At 41.6% G+C, this 24,437-nt stretch overlaps 1 long non-coding RNA gene across 1 annotated transcript; it reads left to right on the top strand.

Annotated features, from left to right (window-relative positions):
• The first annotated feature begins 17,486 nt into the window (after window positions 1-17,486).
• On the top strand, window positions 17,487-24,206 carry LOC118943007. Its single transcript, XR_005038743.1, has 2 exons — window positions 17,487-17,547; window positions 23,256-24,206. It is a non-coding gene; the product is annotated as an uncharacterized LOC118943007 (long non-coding RNA).
• The last annotated feature ends 231 nt before the right edge of the window (window positions 24,207-24,437 follow it).

Raw genomic sequence — 24,437 nt, forward strand, 5'->3', positions numbered from 1 at the left:
AACATAATTGCAAAAGGGTTTTCTAATGATCAATTAGCCTTTTAAAATGATAAACTTGGATTAGCTAACACAATGTGCTTTTGGGACACAGGAGTGATGGTTGCTGATAATGGGCCTCTGTACGCCTATATAGATATTCCATCCAAAATCAGCCGTTTCCAGCTACATCATTTACAACATTAACAATGTCTACACTGTATTTCTGATCAATTTGATGTTATTTTAATGGACAAAAATGTGCCTTTCTTTCAAAAACAAGGACATTTCTAAATGAATCCAAACTTTTGAACGGTAGTGTATATCATTGAGTTAATAAAGCCGCACACAAACATGGTCTCTTTTTTGTTTTCTTGAGTAAGGCAGCTCCAAAATGCAGGTGCTTCAGCCCAGCTCAGTGCTTTCTGTGGTGGTGGGGCAAGCCAGCAGAAAATACATAGCATTGCGCTGTGATTGACTCAGTGTTCTGTCACTCATGGGGAAACTACGTCACCGCGAAGTCTAAGGGGAGACCTCAAAAATTCTAGCTATTTGGGTGCTGACATAGAGTTACATTAGAAGTGCACATCAAAGAAGGCTCAAGGTCATTGGCCACAGATAAAATAACATGAAATCACGTTATATGTACAGTAGCTTTCATCATGAATCAAGTTGACAATCTACTGGCAAATCCTTTTCAATCCTTGTCATATGAAGATAAATAATGAAGAGAAATTATAGATAAAACGTATTGGTGCTCATCGGCCATTGGACGTAAACATTACACAAGTTGGAAATCGCAAATTCAACAATGAGTGGTGTGTAAGGAAGTGAGCACAGCACAACAAAGTCCAAAAATGTATTGTATGCTGCTGCATAAATTATGTAATATGCCAGGGAGATATGTACAGTACCAGTCAAAGGTTTGGACACACCTACTCGATTAAGGGTTTTTCTTTATTTTTACTATTTTCTACATTGTAAAAAAGTAGTGAAGACATCAAAACAATGAAATAACACATATGGGCTATTCAGTCTGTGTCAGGGCTATTTGACTAAGAAGAAGAGTGATGTAGTTCTGCATCAGATGGCCTGGCCTCCACAATCACCCGACCTCAACCCAATTGAGATGGTTTGGGTTGAGTTGGACCGCAGAGGGAAGGAAAAACAGACAACAAGTGGTCAGCATATGTGGGAACTCATTCAAGACTGTTGGAAAAGCATTCCAGGTGAAGCTGGTTGAGAGAATACCAAGATTGTTCAAAGCTGTCTTTAAGGCAATGGGTGGCTACTTTGAAGAATCTCAAATATATTTTTTATTTGTTTAACATTTGTTTGCTTACTACATGATTCCATGTGTGTTATTTCATAGTTTTGATGTCTTCACTTATTCTACAATGTAGAAAATAGTAAAAATAACTAAAAACTCTGCAATGAGTAGGTATGTCCAAACATTTGACTGATACTGTATCTATTATATATAACAATAATTATAATAATAACACAAGGAATAAACAGAAAAATAATAACACAGGTAGTCAAAAGTACTATAGTGCCTTCAGAAAGTATTCACACCCTGTGTCTCCAGATTTTGTTGTGTTACAGCCTGAATTTAAAATGGATAAAATTTAGATTTTTTTGTCACTGGCCTTAACACAATGCCCCATTATGTCAAAGTGGAATTGTGTTTTTTCGAAATTTTTACAAATTAAAAAAATGAAAGCTTAAATCTCTTTAAGTATCCAACCCCTTTGTTAAGGCAAGCCTAAATAAGTTTGGAGTAAAAAAAAATATGCTTAACAAGTCACATAATACGTTGCATAGACTCACTCTTTGTACAATAATAGTGGGATTTTTTTTATGACTACCTCATCTCTCTACCCCACACAGACAATTATATGTAAGGTCCCTCAGTCAAGCACTGAATTTCAAACACAAATTCAACCACAAAGACCAGGGAGTTTTTCCAATGTCTCGTGAATAAGGGCCTAATGGTAGATGAGTACATTTTTTTTAAAGCAGACATTGAATACCCCTTTTAATGGTAAAGTTATTAATTACACTTTGGATGATGTATCAATACACTACAAATATACAGGCGTCCTTCCTAACGCAGTTGCTCAAGAGAAAGGAAACCACTCAGGGATTCCACCACTAGGCCAATGGTAGGGTTGAATGGCGGGAATCCGGTTACCGAGATTTACCACCCAAAACCACTCCCCTTTACCTGAGATAAATAACTGCGAGAAACCGGTAAATTATAATATATTATTTATATGAGCAGCATGGCGTGAAATGGAACTGTTCAATGATATGCAATGTCTAAATCTGGCTTCTATATGGCCTCTGCTTGATGAATCAACACTCAGGGTGGGGACAGACCCATCTCAGTATGGAGTGCAGTTCACAATCAAATCAAATCAAATTTATTTATATAGCCCTTCGTACATCAGCTGATATCTCAAAGTGCTGTACAGAAACCCGGCCTAAAACCCCAAACAGCAAGCAATGCAGGTGTAGAAGCACGGTGGCTAGGAAAAACTCCCTAGAAAGGCCAAAACCTAGGAAGAAACCTAGAGAGGAACCAGGCTATGTGGGGTGGCCAGTCCTCTTCTGGCTGTGCCGGGTGGAGATTATAACAACATGGCCAAGATGTTCAAATGTTCATAAATTACCAGCATGGTCCAATAATAATAAGGCAGAACAGTTGAAACTGGAGCAGCAGCACGTCCAGGTGGACTGGGGACAGCAAGGAGTCATCATGTCAGGTAGTCCTGAGGCATGGTCCTAGGGCTCAGGTCCTCTGAGAGAGAGAGAGAAAGAAAGAGAGAATTAGAGAGAGCACACTTAAATTCACACAGGACACCGAATAGGACAGGAGAAGTACTCCAGAAATAACAGACTGACCCTAGCCCTCCGACACAAACTACTGCAGCATAAATACCGGAGGCTGAGACAGGAGGGGTCATGTAGACCAATCATCTCATCATAGTAACTTTTTTTCTTGTGACAGATAGGCCTAAATTTGCTGCAGTAATATAAAGACCGAATGCGCTTCTAATTTACCCATCTCCATCTGACTTTCGGGGGTCACCTTGTCACCTTGTTTTTTAATTGTAAAGATTTTATTATTTATTGCAGCTGCAGAGTTTTAAAACAGCCTCTCACTTGAATATTGTTGCTTAAAATCAGTGCACACTCTCTCTCACAGTCTTTCTCTCTCTCCATCAACTCCATTGCAATTGCATCCAATTCACATATAGCCCTATACAAACTCAGCAAAAAAAGAAACTTTTTTAGGACCCTGTCTTTCAAAAATAATTTGTAAAAATCCAAATAACTTCAGAGATCTTCATTGTAAAGGGTTTAAACACTGTTTCCCATGCTTGTTCAATGAACCATAAACAATTAATGAACATGCACCTGTGGAACGGTCGTTAAGACACTAACAGCTTACGGACGGTAGGCAATTAAGGTCACAGTTATGAAAACTTAGGACACTAAAGAGGCCTTTCTACTGACTCTGAAAAAAACACCAAAAGAAAGATGCCCAGGGTTCCTGCTCATCTGCGTGAACATGCATTAGGCTTGCTGCAAGGAGGCATGAGGACTGCAGATGTGGCCAGGGCAATAAATTGCAATGTCCGTACTGTGAGACGCCCAAGACAGCGCTACAGGGAGACAGGAAGGACAGCTGATCATCCTCATGGTGGCAGACCACGTGTAACAACACCTGCACAGGATCGTGACATCTGAATATCACACCTGCGGTACAGGTACAGGATGGCAACAACAACTGCCCGAGTTACTCCAGGAACGCACAACCCCTCCATCAGTGCGCAGACTGTCCACAATAGGCTGAGAGAGGCTGGACTGAGGGCTTGTAGGCCTGTTGTAAGGCAGGTCCTCACCAGACATAACCGGCAACAATGCCGCCTATGGGCACAAACCCACCGTCGCTGGACCAGACAGGACTGTCAAAAAGTGCTCTTCACTGACGAGTCGTGGTTTTGTCTCACCAGGGGTGATGGTCGGATTCATGTTTATTGTCAAAGGAATGAGCATTACACCGAGGCCTGTACTCTGGAGCGGGATAGATTTGGAGGTGGAGGGTCCGTCATGGTCTGGGGCGGTGTGTCACAGCATCATCGGACTGAGCTTGTTGTCATTGCAGGCAATCTCAACACTGTGCGTTACAGGGAAGACATCCTCCTCCCTCATGTGGTACCCTTCCTGCAGGCTCATCCTGACATGACCCTCCAGCATGACAATGCAACCAACCATACTGCACATTGTGTGCATGATTTCCTGTAAGACAGGGAGGTCAGTGTTCTGCCATGGCCAGCGAAGAGCCCGGATCTCAATCCCATTGAGCACGTCTGGATCGAAGGGTGAGGGCTAGAGCCATTCCCCCCAGAAATGTCTGGGAACTTGCAAGTGCCTTGGTGGAAGAGTGGGGTAACATCTCACAGCAAGAACTAGCTAATCTGGTGCAGTCCATGAGGAGGAGATGCACCGCAGTACTTAATGCAGCTGGTGGCCACACCAGACACTGACTGTTACTTTTGATTTTGCCCCCCCCCCCCCCCCCCTTTGTTCAGGGACACATCATTCCATTCTTGTTAGTCACATGTCTGTGGAACTTGTTCAGTTTATGTCTCAGTTGTTGAATCTTGTTATGTTCATACAAATATTTACACATGTTAAGTTTGCTGAAAATAAACGCAGTTGACAGTGAGAGGACGTTTCTTTTTTTGCTGAGTTTATATAAAAATTACAGTGCATCCGGAAAGTATTCAGACCCCTAGACTCTTTCCACATGTTGTTAAGTTACAGCCTTATTATAACATGGATTAGATTAAAACAAATTCATCATCAATCTACAGACAATACCCTATAATGACAAGCAAAAACAGGTTTTTAGACATTTTTGCAAATGTATAGTAAAAAAAGTTTTTAAAACTTATTTACAGAAGTGTTCAGACCCTTTGCTATGAGTCTCGAAATTGAGCTCAGGTGCATCCTGTTTCCATTGATAATCCTCGAGATGTGTCTACAACTTGGTTGGACATGATTTGGAAAGGCACACACCTGTCTACAGTTTATAAGGTCCCACAGTTGACAGTGCATATCAGAGCAAAAAGCAAGCCATGATGTCGTAGGAACTGTTCGTAGAGCTCTGAGACAGGCTCTAGAGAGGCACAGATCTAGGGAAGGGTACCAAAACATTTATGCAGCATTGAAGGTCCCCAAGAACACACTGGCCTCCATCATTTTTAAATGGAAGAAGTTTGGAACTCTTCCTAGAGATGGCCGCCTGGCTAAACAGAGCAATCGGGGGAGAAAGGCCTTGGTCAGGGAGGTGACCAAGAACCTGATGGTCACTCTTACAGAGCTCCAGAGTTCCTCTGTGGAGATGGGCGAAGCTTCCAGAAGGACAACCATCTCTGCAGCACTCCACCAATCAGGCCTTTATGGTGGATTGGCCAGACGGAACCACTCCTCAGTAAAAAGCACATGCCAGCCCGTTTTGATTTTGCCAAAAAGCAGCTTAAGGACTCTCAGACCATGACAAACAAAATTCTCTGGTCTGATGAAACTCTTCGGCCTGAATGCCAAGCATCATAACCCCACAGCATCATGCTGGGGGGTTATTTTTAAGCAGCGAGGAATGTGAGACTAGTCAGGATCGAGGGAAAAATGAACGGAGCAAAGTACAGTGCAATCGTTGATGAAAACCTGCTCCAGAGTGCTCAGTACCTCAGACTGGGGCGAAGGTTCCCCGTCCAACAGGACAACAACCCTAAGCACACAGCCAAAACAACGCAGGAGTGGCTTCGGGACAAATCTCTGAATGTCCTTGAGTGGCCCAGCAAGAGCCCGGTCTTGAACCCGATCTAACACCTTTGGAGAGACCTGAAAATAGCTGTGCAGCGACGCTCTCCATCCAACCTGACAGTGCTTGAGAGGATCTGCAGAGAAGAATGGGAGAAACTCCCCAAAAGTGCCAAGCTTGTAGCGTCATACCCCTGAAGACTCTAGGCTGTAATCACTGCCAAAGGTGCTTCAACAAAGTACTGAGTAAAGGGTATGAATACTTTTGTAAATGTGATATCTCAGTTTTCTATTTTTAATACATTTGCAAACAGTTTTTGCTTTGTCATTATGGGGTATTGTGTGTAGATTGATGAGGGGGGAAAAACGATTTAATCCATGTTAGAATAAGGCTGTAACGTAACAAAATGTTTAAAAAGTCAAGAGGGTCTGAATGCTTTCTGAATGCACTGTAGACGTCCTTGCCTACCTCTACCAGGTAATAAATTCAATGCAGTATTTGCCTTATATTTGACTAATTATTTATGGGTTATGCACAATAAGCTTCTAACATATAGTCTCTGCCTCTGGCCTCTCCTTAACGAATACTCCTTAGCTCTTGGAGTCCCATTCAAGAAAAGCTCAACTGGAATAGCTTGCTGGTTATTATTTTTTTTGTTGCATTTCTTATACCTGTAGACTATTCGAAGACGGACACAAGCTATTTTTTGCTAAATGTTAAATACAGCAGCCAATAGAACATGACAGAAGAGTGAACACTCGATGGCGGTAGGCCATAGCAGTTATATATTCAAACCCATAACCATTCAATCTTCGTAAAGAGAAGTCATTAGAATGATTAAGATAAGGACAATGAAACATATTTAATTTAACTGTTGAAAGCGAGGAAGGAATGAAGCAATAGAGAAAGAGGGGATAGGCTAATAACATTAGTGGAAATATTATGAAAAGTAAAGTTGAAGTCAGAAGTTTATATACACTTAGGTTGGAGTCATTAAAACTCATTTTCAACCACTCCACACATTTCTTGTTAACAAACTATAGTTTTGGCAAGACAGTTAGGACATCTACTTTGTGCAAGACACAAGTAATTTTTCCAACAATAGTTTACAGACAGATAATTTCCCTTATAATTCACTGTATCACAATTCTAGTGGGTCAGAAGTTTACATACACTACGTTGACTGTGCCTTTAACCAGCTTGGAAATTTCCTGAAAATTATGTCATGGCTTTAGAAGCTTCTGATAGGCTAATTGACATAATTTGAGTCAATTGGAGGTATACCTGTGGATGTATTTCAAGGCCTACCTTCAAACTCAGTGCCTCTTCGCTTGACATCATGGGAAAATCAAAAAACATTGTAGACCTCCACAAGTCTGGTTCATCCATGGGAGCAATTTCCAAACGCCTGAAGGTACCACGTTCATCTGTACGAACAATAGTATGCAAGTATAAACACCATGGGACTACGCAGCCGTCATACCGCTCAGGAAGGAGACGCGTTCTGTGTCCTAAAGATGAACGTACTTTGGTGCAAAAAGTGCAAATCAATCCCAGAACAACAGCAAAGGACCTTGTGAAGATGCTGGAGGAAACAGGTACAGAAGTATCTATATCCACAGTAAAACGAGTCCTATATCGACATAACCTGAAAGGCTGCTCAGCAAGGAAGAAGCCACTGCTCCAAAACCACCATAAAAAAGCAAGACTACGGTTTGCAACTGCCCACGGGGCCCACAGAGGACATTTTGGAGAAATGTCCTCTGGTCTGATGAAACAAAAATAGAACTGTTTGGCCATAATGACCATCGTTATGTTTGGAGGAAAAGGGGGGAGGCTTGCAAGCTGAAGAAAACCATCTGAAACATGAAACACAGGGGTGGCAGCATCATGTTGTGGGGGTGCCTTGCTGCAGGAGGGACTGGTGCACTTCACAAAATAAATTGCGTCATGAGGGAGGAAAATTATGTGGATATATTGAAGCAACATTTCAAGACATCAGTCAGGAAGTTAAAGCTTGGTTGCAAATTGGTCTTCCAAATGGACAATGACCCCAAGCATACTTCCAAAGTTGTGGCAAAATGGCTTAAGGACAACAAAGTCAAGGTATTGGAGTGGCCATCACAAAGCCCTGACCTCAATCCTATAGAAAATGTGTTGGCAGAACTGAAAAAGCATGTGCGAGCAAGGAGGCCTACAAACCTGATTCAGTTACACCAGCTCTGTCAAGAGGAATGGGCCAAAATTCACAGAATTTATTGTGGGAAACTTGTGGAAGACTACCTGAAACGTTAAACAAAAGTTAACAATTTAAAGGCAATGCTACCAAATACTAATTGAGTGTATGTACATTTCTGACCCACTGGGAATGTGATGAAAGAAATAAAAGCTGAAATAAATCATTCTCTCTACTATTATTCTGACATTACAGATTCTTAAAATAAAGTGGTGATCCTAACTGACCTAAGACAGGGAATCTTTATTAGGATTAAATGTCAGAAATTGTGAAAAACTGAGTTTAAATGTATTTGGCTAAGGTGTACGTAAACTTCCGACTTCAACTGTATATATGCGTCAGCCTACTAATTACACAATTAGGCCTTATTATATTTCAAATTAAATTCGCTAGCCTATAGGCCGCATGTGCTGCACCAGAATCGCATGTTCTCTCCCTGCTTTATCATGTTTTGAACAATGTGCGTAATTCCAATCTATATAATACAATACAGTACAGTAATACAGTTCACACTCAAAAATATTAGCCTACTGAAGCTAACTTAATTTACTTACCCAAGAGAGCATATATCTATCAACATAAATGAGCTTTTATGTTTTTCTATTGTGAATAGGGGGGGTCGTTATTGGCCCTGCGATGGCCGGGGTAGGCCGTCATTGTAAATAAGAATTTGTTCTCAACTGACTTACCTAGTTAAATAAAGGTAAACATATATATATATATATATATATATATATATATATATATATATATATATATATATATATATATATATATATATATATATTAATGTGCAGTAACCTATATCATACAGAAAATGTATACGGATAATGGCACAATCATTTGGGCTTTTTTGGGCTTGGGTGTAATGAACACTAGGGGAGACAGAGAGCTGGTTCCAAGCGCAGGGCACTGCAGGTGTTTATTGCAAAGGACCACATGAGGAGGCAGGTAGCTGGGTCCAGGGGCAGGCAGAAGGTCATACACAGAGGGTCCAAAAGGGCAACAGTACAGGCAGGGAAAAGGCTAGTAACGTAGTCTGGGAGATCAGGCAATAGGTAGATAACAGGAAATCCGCTAAAGTACAGGCAGGGAATAGGCAAAAGGCGTCTTTCCTGAAGCAGGCAAAAACTATCATACATGGGAGCAGTAAACCACGGGAAAACCAGAGCTCTGAAAGACGTGTAGCGCAAAACACACAATACCTCACAGTGATGGAGTGCAAAGAACTGAACTAAATAGTGTGGGATAATGGCATACAGGTGTGTGAACAGCTGTGCCCTGGACACCATATGTGAAATGATTGCCCCCCATCTATCTTCAGAGCTCGTACTGTTAGGTGACCTAAACTGGGACATGCTTAACACCCCGGCCATCCTACAATCTAAGCTTGATGCCCTTAATCTCACACAAGTTATCAATGAACGTACCAGGTACAACCCCAGATCCGTAAACACGGGCACCCTCATTTATATAATCCTAACCAACCTGCCCTCCAAATACACCTCTGCTGTCTTCAACCAGGATCTCAGCAATCACTGCTTCATTGCCTGCGTCCGTAATGGGTCAAACGACCACCCCTCATCACTGTCAAACGCTCCCTAAAACACTTCAGCGAGCAGGCCTTTCTAATCGACCTGGCCTGGGTATCCTGGAAGGATATTGACCTCATTCCGTCAGTAGAGGATGCCTGGTTATTCTTTAAAAGTGCTTTCCTCACCATCTTAAATAAGCATGCCCCATTCAAAAAAGAAATAGAACCAGGAACAGACTGCCCTTGAACAGCACAAAAACATCCTGTGGCGTACTGCATTAGCAACGAATATCCCGCGCGATATGCAACTTTTCAGGGAAGTTAGGAACCAATATACACATGCAATTAGGAAAGCAAAGGCTAGCTTTTTCAAACAGAAATTTGCATCCTGTAGCACAAACTCCAAAAAGTTCTGGGACACTGTAAAGTCCATGGAGAATAAGAGCACCTGCTCCCAGCTGCCCACTGCACTGAGGTTAGGAAACACTGTCACCACCAATAAATCCACGATAATTGAGAATTTCAACAAGCATTTTTCTATGGCTGGCCATGCTTTCCTCCTGGCTACCCCTACCCCGGTCAACAGCCCTGCACCCCCCCACAGCAACTTGCCCAAACCTCCCCCATTTCTCCTTCACCCAAATCCAGATAGCTGATGTTCTGAAAGAGCTGCAAAATCTGGACCCCTGCAAATCAGCCGGGCTAGACAATCTGGACCCTCTTTTTCTAAAATTATCTGCCAAAATTGTTGCAACCCCCATTTCTAGACTGTTCAACCTCTCTTTTGTATTGTCTGAGTTCCCCAAAGATTTGAAAGCTGCCGCGGTCATCCCCATCCTCAAACGGGGAGACACTCTAGACCCAAACTGCTACAGACCTATATCTATCCTACCCTGCCTTTCTAAGGTCTTCGAAAGCCAACCGACCATTTCGAATCCCACCGTACCTTCTCCGCTATGCAATCTGGTTTCCGAGCTGGTCTTGGGTGCACCTCAGCCATGCTCAAGGTCCTAAACGATATCATAACCGCCATCGATAAGAGACAATACTATGCAGCTGTATTTATTGACCTGGCCAAGCCTTTCGACTCTGTCAATCACCACATTCTTATCGGCAGACTCAACAGCCTTGGTTTCTCAAATGACTGCCTCGCCTGGTTCACCAACGACTTCACAGACAGAGTTCCATGTGTCAAATTGGAGGGCCTGTTGTCCGGACCTCTGGCAGTCTCTATGGGGGAGCCACAGGGTTCAATTCTCGGGCCGAATCTTTTCTCTGGATTCTCTGATCCACCTCTACGCAGACGACACCATTCTATTTACTTCTGGTCCTTCTTTGGACACTGTGTTAACTAACCTCCAGACAAGCTTTAATGCCATACAACTCTCCTTCTGTGGCCTCCAACTGCTCTTAAATGCAAGTAAAACTAAATGCATGCTCTTCAACCGATCGCCGCCCACACCTGCCCGCCTGTCCAGCATCACTACTCTGGACGGTTCTGACTTAGAATATGTGGACAACTACAAATACCTAGGTGTCTGATTAGACTGTAAACTCTCCTTCCAGACTCACATTAAGCATCTCCAATCCAAAATTAAATCTAGAATCGGCTTCCTATTTTATAACAAAGCATCCTTCACTCATGCTGCCAAACATACCCTCGTAAAACTGACTATCCTACCGATGCTTGACTTCGGCGATGTAATTTACAAAACAGCCTCCAACACTCTACTCAGCAAATTGGATGCAGTCTATCACAGTGCCATACGTTTTGTCACCAACACCTCATGTACTACCCACCACTGCGACCTGTATGCTCTCGTTGGCTGGCCCTCGCTTTATATTCGTCGCTAAACCCACTGGCTCCAGGTCATCTATAAGTCTTTGCTAGGTAAAGCCCCGCCTTATCTCAGCTCACTGGTCACCATAACAGCACCCACCCGTAGCACACGCTCCAGCAGGTATATTTCTCTGGTCACCCCCAAAGCCAATTCCTCCTTTTGCCACCTTTCCTTCCAGTTCTTTGCTGCCAATGACTGAAACAAATTGCAAAAATCACTGAAGCTGGAGACTCATATCTCCCTCACTAACTTTAAGCACCAGCTGCCAGAGCAGCTCACAGATCACTGCACCTGTACACAGCCCATCTGTAAAAAGCCCATCCAACTACCTCATCCCCATACTGTTATTTATTTTACTTATTTTGCTCCTTTGCACCCCAGTATCTCTACTTGCACACTCATCTTCTGCACAACTATCACTTTTTTTCGATTGTATTATTGACTATATGTTTGTTTATTCCATGTGTTGTTGTTTGTGTTGCAGTGCTTTGCTTTATCTTGGCCAGGTCGCAGTTGTAAATGAGAGCTTATTCTCATCCAGCCTACCTGGCTAAATAAATATGAAATAAAAATTAAATAAAAATGAGAATTCAGGTGATTGGGATCTGGAGAGTGAGCTGCGTTCAGGGGATCTATGTGTTTGAGGGTGAGTTGGAAGCAGACCAACTGGGTTCATTGGGTTCATTAAATGTTGTTAACGTAGGGCTCATGAAATGTATTTAATATAGGGCTCATTAAGCTAAGGTAGCGTCAGGTTTGACATTTTCATGATGACCAAAGCTCTTATCAAATCCAGACATTTATATGCATTATAATGCTTTTGAATTACACTTCAGGTTATGGCGGGAAATACCGGGTTACCAGGGAAAATTTGATTTATTATCGGCATGGAACATTTGTAAAATACCGGAGAAATATTCAACCCTAACCAATGGTGACTTTAAAACAGTTACAGAGTTGAATGCCTGTATTAGGAGAAAACTGAGGATGGATCAACAACATTGTAGTTACTTTGCAACAAGGCGCTAAAGTAATACTACAAATAAATTGGCAAAGCAATTCACTTTTTGTCCTGAATACAAATTGTTATGTTTGTAGCAAATACAATACAACATATTACCGAGTACCACTCTCCATATTTAAAAACATAGTGGTGGCTGCATCATATTATGGGTATGCTTGTAATTGTTAAGGACTGGGGAGTTTTTCCAGGATAAAAAGAAACAGAATAGAATTAAGCACAGGCAAAATACTAGAGGAAAACCTGTTTGTCTGCTTTGCACCAAACACTGGGAGATGAATTCACCTTTGAGCAGGACAATAACCTAAAACACAAGGCCAAATCTACACTGGAGTTGATTACCAAGAAGACAGTGAATGTTGCTGAGTGGCCAAGTTAGTTTTGACTTAAATCTACTTGAAAATCTATGACAAGACCTGAATATGGTTGTCTAGCAATGATCAACAACCAATTTAAAGAATTAGAGCTTAAAGAATTTTGAAAATAATCAAATGCGCAAATGTCGCACAATCGAGGTGTGGAAAGCTCTTAGAGATTCACAGCTGTAACCACTGCCAATGGTGCTTCTACAAAATGTTGACCCAGGGGTGTGAATACTTATGTAAATGAGATATTTATGTATTTCATTTTCAATAAACTTACAAACATTTCTAAAAATGTTTTCAAATTGTCATTCCCGGAGGATTGTATGTAGATGGGTGAAAAGACATTTCTGTAACTCTACGTGTGGGATAAGTCAAGGGGTATGAAGACATTCTGATGGCACTGTATACAGTATATACTGTATATAATACTATAGTAGTCTATTGATGCTAGGTAAAATGTCAGGGCTGCAGCTATCCATAACTTCGGTTGGGAATTCCTGCCCTCCCTCTACATTCTGACACAGCAAACATGGTTAATTCAGCATTCTCAACAGAGATATGATAGTGATTACATGGAGCCAACAGTGATTATTTCAGTGCAAAAGTCCTAGACCCTTGCAGACAGGCAGTTGCTGCTCTCATTATGCCATATTTATCCTCCTGGAACCAGGTCTGCAGCTCAGTCAGATGATTTATAATTTTTTTTATCATATTTAGATATTTAAAATAATTCCAAAAGTTGCTGCCCTTATTAATTAAGGGCCTCTTCACTCTCCTTAAGTCCACATAGTGTTATGTCCTGTTTGCTTTGGCATGATCACGATTCCTTTCTACAAATGAATAGTCCATGACCTCCAGGTTAAATTGATTTAAAAGTTAATTTACTCCTGGTTTGATTGCGATGATTTGCACTGTAGCCTTCAAACTGATCCAGTGCAAAGTAGTGGGGTTGGCTAGCCTGGTGCTTGACGCATGCCTCGCGAAGGTACTTCCAATCATTATATCTGTCTCTAACAAATTAGCCTTCCACAGTGGCCTCAGGGAAATGTCTACACATGTTACAGAAAACAGTGTCCCTTTAAGAACTGCAAATAAAACTGTCCATACCACTTCCATGAGAAACACCACACTTTCCATCGATCACTGTAGTGGGGAACACTTGCATGTCATGGACTCGTAATGACATGCTCACCGTGACGAGGTGGGGCCGGGCGATGGTGAGCTAGATTGGCTGTGGAAGTCGAAGTAGTAGCCATGCTAATATCCTCATGAGCAAATAATTGCAGAGGGTCAAAACTATTTGCACACAGTTAGCTAACTAGTAGGCATGTTAGATCAACCAGTTAGATCCCAGGAACTGCCTACTGCCTTTTCAAAAAAAAATAACAGTCAGGAGACAATACAACACATCAAATTTGCCAAGTCTTGGTTGATCTTTGCCATGCGCAATTCAGTCATCATGCACTTTTGAAGGTTATTCCAAAAAAACTTCCCAATTAAATGTTGACTACAAAGTCTACCTGGCAGAATGATATCATGATTATTTGTATCAATCATGAGGGCATTTGCTTTGCAAACTCTGCCATCACATGTGCACTGTAGGACTACATTGCACAGTACAGAAACACCACTAGCCAAACATCTACACAACTGAATTAAAGAGCAACTACACCATCCCAAAACATATTTTTATAGATTTTTCCCAGTCCTAAAAAATGGTCTCCTGATGTACAGTAGTTTGGGCTTTGTTGTGGACTCACATGTTTGTATTGTTTCTATAAATAAGTGTGATTTTGAAAGTTAAATCTGAAAAAACTATAGGAAAACAGAATTTTTCACACGTTCTTCGACAGGTAGGCTGTTTGGATTTTTTTTTCTCATAATTACAGTACTGTATACCCACTTCTCCAGGCACCACTACACCACTGCACATGCCAGATAATGACAATGCCACTAATCATGCTAATTGCAATAACCTACCACAAGGTACATAACCAAACAGATTATGTTTGCCTCACACAGCGCCTGTCTGAAACTGTAATTAGGCATACATTAATCCAAGCACAAATTTTACACTGTGCACATGGACATAAAAGTACATTTTATTCATCCATCTTGAGAAGTGATAGTCCGGCGTCCCATTGTGACATAGTTAAGCGTCTCTGAGAGCACCATCCCCAGGGGACACAGACCGATGCCACCTCCCTACAATTCCCAACCAACATGTCTCTGGTACACATCCTCTATTCATTTGAATGTGTTGACAGTTGGAGAAATTGCTTGAGCTGCGCTGAGAATTAGAAAAATATGAAAGCTAATGGTCCAATATTCTAGAACACTGCTGTGTGTAAGGGTAAACGCTTGGTACTCTGATAGACCCTTTAGGCTTATCCAGAATCTGTCAATGATCTATCTTTCTGTATCTGACTTGGGGAACCTCCTTAGGCCTCAATCACTCTCAAATGTCCATCCAATCAAAATCTATTGTCATTGTTCCCACTGTTATATTAGACATAGGAACATTCCACACACTATGCTTAGCCTGTAGGCTTATGCATGAGTGAATCCTAACTGAGCAGGATACATTTCTGAAGCCAATGAACTCTAGTTTCTTGTAGTAATAACCAGGCTGTTTTTTTACAGAAGTATCACACAAACTGAGTAATGTATTGACTGGAATAGAGAGCTACTGGTACATGACATGTCAGTGACACAGAGATGCTTCCTGCACAGGCCCAGGTGTCACTGCGTGTGGGGAGAGAGAGCGTTACAGTTGGTGGTGGTGGGTGATATAAATAGCCTAGCATCTTATGGTGATTGATGTTTTGCTCTCTGTAGCACCAGTGTCATGGCAGGATGGATTAAATTCATTGAGTGCATTGCTTCCATCATCACTGGAGCTATACGTTAGGCTACATAGACAGTGGTAAAATTGCAAGGAGTATGAACAGGCAGGAAACATTGCAGTCAGTGATACAAATCTATGTGATGTTCTTCAGGAAATGACATTTGTTAGATATATTTTCTTTTTCTGTATCTTGAACTGAAACCAGTCTCTCGAGTGCCATAAGCCAGTCAGCAATTATTAGTTTGGTTCCCAATTTTGTGATAGATGGTAAATACCACAAAACATTGTTTCTTCACAGCAGTTTAAATGTTTCAACGTATCAGAACACAAAGATTTGCCCACCTTGTCTTGTATTAGACCCAATGTTTCTATAATTAATATTACATAATTATTATTTTCAGTCATCTATTATTGAAGATGTTATACACTACATGACCAAAAGTTTATGGACACCCGCTCAACGAACATCTAATTAAAAAAATGGGCATTAATATGGAGTTGGTCCCCCTTTGCTGCTATAAAAGCCTCCACTCTTCTGGGCAGGCATTCCACTAGATGTTGGAAAATTGCTTCCATTCAGCCACAAGAGCATTTGTGAGGTCGGGCACTGATGTTGGGCGATTAGGCCTAGCTTGCAGTCGCTGTACCAATTCATCCCAAAGGTGTTTGATGGGGTTGAGGTCAGGGCTCTGTGCAGGCCAGTCAAGTTCTTCCACACAGACCTCAACAAACCATCTCTGTATGGACTTCACTTTGTGCACGGGGGGCATTGTCATGCTGAAACAGGAAAGGGCCTTCCCCAAACTGTTGCCACAAAGTTGGAAGCACAGAAACGTCTTCAATGTCATTGTATGCTGTAGCAAAAGCCAAAGATAAACATCCAACTAGTATGTGCTTTCTATGAAGTATAGGAGAAGTTTCAAGTGAAAGCCAAGAAAAATAAATGAGCTTTTCACTGCTGTAGTAAGTTTAGTTACAACAAAGGACTGTGTGTATTTTAAACTGGACCAAGAGAGAAAAATACCATAAAAACGTTCAAGATAAGCACCTTCTTTGATGGGAAAACACTATCATAATATACAGTAAACTAGTCGCCATGGCGCATGAAAGCAGAAAATAAAAAGAAAGTGACATTCACAGAACAAAAATATAAACGCAACATGCAACAATTTCAAATATTTTACTGAGTTACGGTTCATATAATAAAATTAAGTAAATTCTTTAGGCCCTAATCTATGGAGTTCACATGACTGGAAATACAGATATGCAACTGTTGGTGACAGATACCTTTTTAAAAAATGTACGGGTGTTGTAAGGCTCCGGGTGTCGTGGGTGTGGAGTCAAATGCAGGAGACAGAGAGTTCAATGCTGTGCGTTTTTTAATAGCACCAACGCGCCACAGGGTGCTCACAAAAGTTACGTTCCCAAACACAGGGAATCAAAATGTACAATGGAAGAAAAAAAAATCACGACCAGGCACTAACACGTACCTCTTACAACAGAGCCGAAGGTTACATTGAAATAATCCCGCACAACAACCAGGCGGGCCGGCTGTCTAATAAAGACAAACTAATTAAACATAAACAGGTGCTACCACTAAACATACAAGGAGGGGGATGAAAGACAATCAGTGGCGGCTAATACGGGGAAACACCCTCGTGACAGGTGTGGATCAGAAAACCAGTCAGTATCTGTTGTGACCACCATTTGCCTCATGCAGCGCAACAGTTCTTATTCGCATAGAGTTGATCAGGACGTTGTTGATTGTGGCCTGTGAAATGTTGCCCCACTCCTCTTCAATGGCTGTGCGAAGTTGCTGTATATTGTCTGGATCTGGAACACGCTGTCGTACACGTCGATCCCAAACAGGCTCAATTGGTGACATGTCTGGTGAGAACTCTGACATTTTCAGCTTCCAGGAATTGTGTACAGATAGATACTCAGCGTTATCATGCTTAAACATGAGGTAATGGCGGCGGATGAATGGCACGACAATGGGCCTCAAGCGCTCATCACGGTATCTCTGTGCATTCAAAATGCCATCGATAAAATGCAATTGTTTGTTGTCCGTAGCTTATGCCTGCCCATACCATAACCCCACTGTCAGCATGCCAGTTACACGCTCCCTCAAAACTTGAGAGAAATAAACTTTTATGCTTATGGAACATTTCTGGGATCTTTTATTTCAGCTCGAGAAACATGGAACCACCTTTTAGATGTTGAGTATATATTTTGTTCAGTGTATATTCAAAGAGTGTGTGAAAATAGACTAAAGGCACACTGAAATTAATTATTTTAATAATCAATATTGGCTAATCTAAATTAACGAATAAATAAAAAATCTATGTAATAGTATGTATTGCCATGAGCCATGATGCCATGGGCACTGTTCTTTGTATGACTGATGCCAACTGATCACCACCAGGTGGCAATATTGTCAATGAATATGTGTGTTGCCCAGCACATGAAGGGACTGCGTGATGTGTAGTAAATGCTGGAATACAATGTTGTTACTAGTAATAACCATGTAATAACAAATGTATAAGAGTAAATTATAGTAAGTTACCAACTTGGGTTCTGTGCTAACTGAAGACCTATTATTAAAGGATAAGGATTTGTGAGAATGTTAACATGCAATATGTGAGTTTTATTGCAGTGGTTGTATTTATATTGGTTTTGGCATGTAGAATTCATACTATGTATCCATATTCATACTCCCCTCTTGTAGTTTTTCTGTCTTGAGGTTTCCAAACCAAGATGTTTTTGCAAGTTGGTCTGTGCTGCTTTTTTAGCAAATTGATTGTTGAACCACAGTGCTTGCTGTGCTAAGCACATACCCCTAAAGACAATTCTTAATGGCTGTGCTTCATATTGACTGTAGATAACTTCTCTTTTTACTTTCCCAATCCATTCTATCTTTCGATCTACTAATCAGTTCAGATGTTAGATGATATCGCTCTTGGTTGATTTTATGGTAGTGTACTACTGTCCCAAGACTTTCAAGTCAATTGATCTCTAACTTCTGCCCCTAGAGGTCACACTAGTCACCAGAAACATCCCATGGAGGCTTCAAATAACCAGGAAGAAAATCAAGATACCAATCAAATCAAATTTCATTGGTCACATACACATATTTAGCAGATGTTATTGCGGGTGAAGTGAAATGCTTGCAAAAAAAAAAATATTACTGCAAAGTTCCCAGGGAGCTAGAAGCATAGCTGCCATGTCTATCGGCGTCATCTTCTGTTCAATTGTTGCTTACAACTTTACTTAGACAGTAGTAAAGCAACTGTGCTACTCATGACAAATGTTCTCATCCTGTCAACTCAAAATATGCAAGCCTGCTAGAGTACTGCTTAAGTGCACTGTACTTCTAATTCAAGCTTTATTTAGACACCATTTGATCCAGTGACGGATAAGACCACCGTAGGACGCGGTTCTCTCAACACCTTAATGTTTACTGCTGTTGTCACGTTGTTTCCACAAAGGCAGGTGTACCTGTGTAAAAGACCTTGGGTGTTTTGGTGACCCCTTTGAGAAGCTGCAGCTGGGGGTAGTATAGTGTTGATAGGTGGAATGGAGATATGGAGGGCTTCCCCTTCCCCCATTCTTACCTCACCACCTCCCCCTGTGACATTGTGGGGGAAGAGAGGAGACAACCAAATCAAATCAAATTGTATTAGTCAGATGCGCCGAATACAACAGGTGTAGACCTTACAGTGAAATGCTTATTTACTAGCCCCTAACCAACAATGAAGCTAAATAAGAATAAGAAATAACAGTAACAAGTGATTAAAGAGCAGCAGTAAAATAACAACAGCGAGACTATATACAAGGGGGTACCGGTACAGAGTCAATGTGTGGCGGCACCGGTTAGTTGAGGTAATATGTACATGTAGGTAGAGTTATTAAAGTGACTATGCATAGATGATAACAACAGAGAGTAGCAGCAGTGTAAAAGGGGGGTGGCAACACAAATACTCTGGGTGGCCATTTCATTAGATGTTCAGGAGTCTTATGGCTTTGGGGTAGAAGCTGTTTAGAAGCCTCTTGGACTTAGACTTGGCGCTCCGGTACCGCTTACCGTGCAGTAGCAGAGAGAACAATCTATGACTAGGGTGGCTGGAGTCTTTGACAATTTTTAGGGCCTTCCTCTGACACCGCCTGGTATAGAGGTCTTGGATGGCAGAAAGCTTGTCCCCAGTGATGTACTGGGCCGCACGCACTACCCTCTGTAGTGTCTTGCGGTCGGAGGCCGAGCAGTTGCCGTACCAGGCAGTGATGCAATCAGTCAGGATGCTTTCGATGGTGCAGCTGTAGAAATCTTTGAGGATCTGAGGACCCATGACAAATCTTTTCCGTCTCCTGAGGGGGAATAGGTTTTGTCGTGCCCTCTTCACGACTGTCTTGGTGTGCTTGGACCATGTTAGTTTGTTGGTGATGTGGACACTAAGGAACTTGAAGCTCTCAACCTGCTCCACTGCAGGCCCATCGATGAGAATGGGGGCATGCTTGGCCCTCTTTCTCCTGTAGTGCACAATCATCTCCTTTGTCTTGAGCAGGTGTATTCTTACCAAGCCCTCTAACCAAGGTCTTTCCATGCTTTCACATAACACACAGAGAAACGGACAGGCACACATACATTCATGCACACGTACACACTCATATGCACACACATACACACAGTTTCTGTCCTTCTAAGGAAAAAATCAATGTATTTCTTTGCTAAAGTTCCTTCTACCTACACAAAGAGTAGTGTGATTACTACTGAGGTATCCCATGCTGCCCTGAATAAACAACACTAGCCTTGCACGGTTGATCTACAAACAAAAGCTCAGGATGGAGGGAGGGATAGGGGAGGTAGGAAGATAGGAGGGGGAGGTAGGGTGCATAATCAGCACTCCACAGGGAAACCTATAGGTGTTGTCTCTGTGGAGTTCACCCCCTCTCCCCCTTGCTTTCCAGAGGTGGTAAGGCCTTTTGTCTTTTTCCCTGCCCCCAATTCACCAAGCTCCCTGCATCTTCTTTGTATTTGACCTACACAAGGAACTGGGCTGTGAAATGAGTTATGCATGGTTATTTTGTCCCTTTCCATTTACTGATGTATTGTAATTGATAGCACAGTCCCTATGTGTCACCTTGTGGTCGCCATTCACAGGAAATGCATCAGCTAGGCCTATTGTAGGTCCTCTTGCAAATTAGAAATCAGTTACATATTATTAGCTCTACATTGTTTTCCTTGACATCCCTTAACACTGCTGATCACCCTTAACAATGCTGACCTGATTGTTAGGGGGTTGCATGCCCGTCTTCAAGTCTTTGAAATGCAAATTCTACTAAACAGCAAATATCTAACTGATTTTGTCTTGAAAACCTGGAGATAGTATCAAATTTATCAGGCTGATATATTTTTGGAAAAACCTTAGAGACCAATGATTTTGAAGAACGTTCTCCAATGGTCCACCATATAGGCAGACCTGGAATCAGTCTGGACTGAGACAGGGAGGTACAGTATGTCAGGATCAACCTCTGTCATGGTACTAATATTGGCCTTCTCAGCTGTGACAGCTAGCTGGAGAATTGGTGGATCCATCATGCCTGTCAGGTTTCCTGCAGTACTGTGCTTTGCTTCACATTAAAGACTTTCTAGACCGGAGGCCCTCTATAGCAGCACATGAAGAATCACATTTTCTATAGAGGCACACATCCCGTTTTTGACCATGGGCATGTTTGCCACATGTTTGCACCATTGGACGTATGTGCTCACAATGGAAAATGGGATATGATTCCTCCTAGACCTATGGTTTGGAACAGTGCGTGACTATACAGTTTGGTTAGAGGACTAAAGGGATGATTTCATGTAAATCTCTGTTGTCATGTTAATATAATCTGACTCACATAGATGCAGTTACATTATTTTCTATACTAGGTTGTGGAACAATATTCCAGAATCCTGGCATGCGTGGGCGAAATAGTGACATGGATGGATGGATTATGGCAAATCACTAGGTTAGAAAGGTTTCTCAAATATCCTGTTTATTTGAATCGGCCATACCTTGAAGATTGTGGCAGAAAGTCTGCTCCTGTTTTGGTCACGTTCACGTGTGTCAAGAAGAACACCCTAATGATACAACTCTGCCTCCCACAATGCATGTGATGGCTGCAGGGACTTGCTGTGACTATCAAAAACTGCGTGACCTTCCGTCGGTTCTGGTAAAGTTCAGGCAGTTGACATGCGGCTTTTATAACCATAATGCGGCACACTTTCAAAATTCAGTGATCACTGGGTCATTCCACCAAATGAGTAGCCTTTGGGTAGTGTAACTTCGTAAGAAAGAACAAAAAAACTTTACATTAAGTTTGCCCTATTACTATGTAACTACACAGTAATTACTGTAATAATGACGTACTAATAACATAGGCGTTACTATGTAATTGCGTGGTAATAAGGTTTGGCGCGCTATGGGTTATTAGACCATTGAAACAAGCACTGTGTAATTACACATCCACTTGGTGAAGGTTATTCCACGTGTGTAATTGCTGATGTTATTACACATGTTTTTGTTCCACTATGTAATTAATGTTGTTCCATAATTACACGTTTGAAAGTCACTTGTAAAATTACCATGTTAATAACTCAAGCCAAAATCTGATCTTCGTTACATGTAAATACAAGGTGCCTGGCAACAACAACTGTAACAAGGTACACCTTGTCATTAACTTCCAGTCATTTTCAATTAGTTTACTTCTGTGTTATGACCTGACTCAAAGGTTATACCGAGTCAAGAGTAAAGTAAGAACAATCTAGTTACATAGGATATAATTGTAATTATAAACTGGGTGGTTCGAGCCCTGAATGCTGTTTGGCTGACAGCCATAGTATATCAGACCGTATACCAAGGGTATGACAAAACATTTATTTTTACTGCTCTAATTACATTGGTAATGGTGGTATATGGCCAATATACCATGGCTAAAGCCTATATCCAAGCACTCCGTGTTGCGTAGTGTGTAAGAACACCCCTTAGCCGTGGTATATTGGCCATATACAAAACCCCTGAGGTCCTTCTTGCTTAATTATCATGTACCTCCCCGGGAGCATGTAACTTCATGTAAAGTGAAACCCATGGGGTATAACCTTTATTATTACTATGTGGTTACAATATAACAACCTTTGCGGACAATAGGCTAACAAGGAGAAATAAGGAGACAGCAGAACAATTGGGATTTAAGTGGGTTAAAATCTTCCTAGACGTCACAGAGGGTGTACAGAGGAACATGTCAAAACGCTGAATTTTGGCACTTTGGCACGTCTTTATTCATATAAAAAACATATTTGTTGAATTTTCCATGTGGTCTATATTAAAGGGCACTTCATTTAATATAACAGGCTTGAACATTAATTTAACATACCAAACGACCCCAATGCTGATCACTGCTGATGATGACTGGGAAGTTTGGTAAAGTTTCCACAACCAAGTGAGGACTGACCTATTTTCCAATCAATAACAATAACAATAACCGCTAGGCTACCTGCCGCCCATTGTGAGATTGAAGGAAGTTTTAGTCCTACTAATGCTTTCTCTTTGCCTCACCAGAGGCCTGGAACCAGTTTGTCTGTCTGCCAGCCTGACCCCTGCTCTTTGATCAGAGAGCTGGCTGTGCTGAAGGAGAAATTGGGAACCACGGACCAGAAACTGGGAGCTGTGGAGGAGATGAGGAGTAGGAACAAAGTTCAAGAGGAAGAACTGAAGACTTTGAAGGAGGGTTTAAAGTGTCTGGTTCTGGGCGTTTGGACCGATCTCCACCGACATCCATTTACAGTAGAAGCGAGTATTCTCCAACATTGGCAGTGGCTACAACTCTGCTAAAGGTGTCTTCACAGCCATGGTGAAGGGGGTGTATTTCTTCCATTACTCCAGCCTTTCCCAAACTCTGTCCTGGGGAACCCAAGTGGTGTACGCTTAGTTTTTTGCCAGAGTACTACACAGCTGATTTTAAATAATGAACTCATCATCAAGCTTTGATTATTTGAATCAGCTGTGTAGTACTAGGGCAAAAAAACTAAATGTGCACCCCTTCGTGTCCCCCACCCCTTCGTGTCCCCAGGACCGAGTTTGGGAAACACAGCGTTACACCATGTACAACCAAGGAAGTTTACCATCTGCCATGTCTACGATGAAGAAAGGCTACCTGCGTCTACCTGGTAAAGCACCAAAGATCGTGACAATGACAGTAACACAGCCGTAGTGAAGCTGGAGGTGGGAGCCAGTGTTTACGTACAGCTATGGGCTACCAGGGTTGTCTTCAATGATACTGGAATCGACAATGGTAATGCAGGTTTTAATCAAATACCTATTAAACAGTCATACTATCATAATGTATTTGTTTGTTGCTCTGCTGCATTTAGTCTTGGATGTCAGGATCTTACTACCCTTCACCAAAATATTTATTTGGGGGTTAATTTTAGATCGTTTCTTCTTGTCATACTGTTAATGTTAAAAGTATTCACATAAATAAATGAACAATAAAATGGATAATTAAAGGTGTGTTGCTTAAACAAAAAAAGTAACATGAATGGGGGCTGGTGTGTAGTTTCTTGAGTCTGTCCTGAGCTGTTGAGGCTGCATTTTTATTTATTTGTAAACACGAAAAAACTAGCTGTCTATTTACAATTCGAATCAACCCCCTTTTTTCTTCCCTGTGTGGCTCAGATCTCCATTGGGGGTTAATCTGTGCTGTTGGAACAGCTAGTGTTTCTTTATCATTGAGTTTGACTC

Source organism: Oncorhynchus mykiss, chromosome 21 (assembly GCF_013265735.2).
Source record: "Oncorhynchus mykiss isolate Arlee chromosome 21, USDA_OmykA_1.1, whole genome shotgun sequence".
In the NCBI taxonomy this organism is placed as follows: Eukaryota; Metazoa; Chordata; class Actinopteri; order Salmoniformes; family Salmonidae; genus Oncorhynchus; species Oncorhynchus mykiss.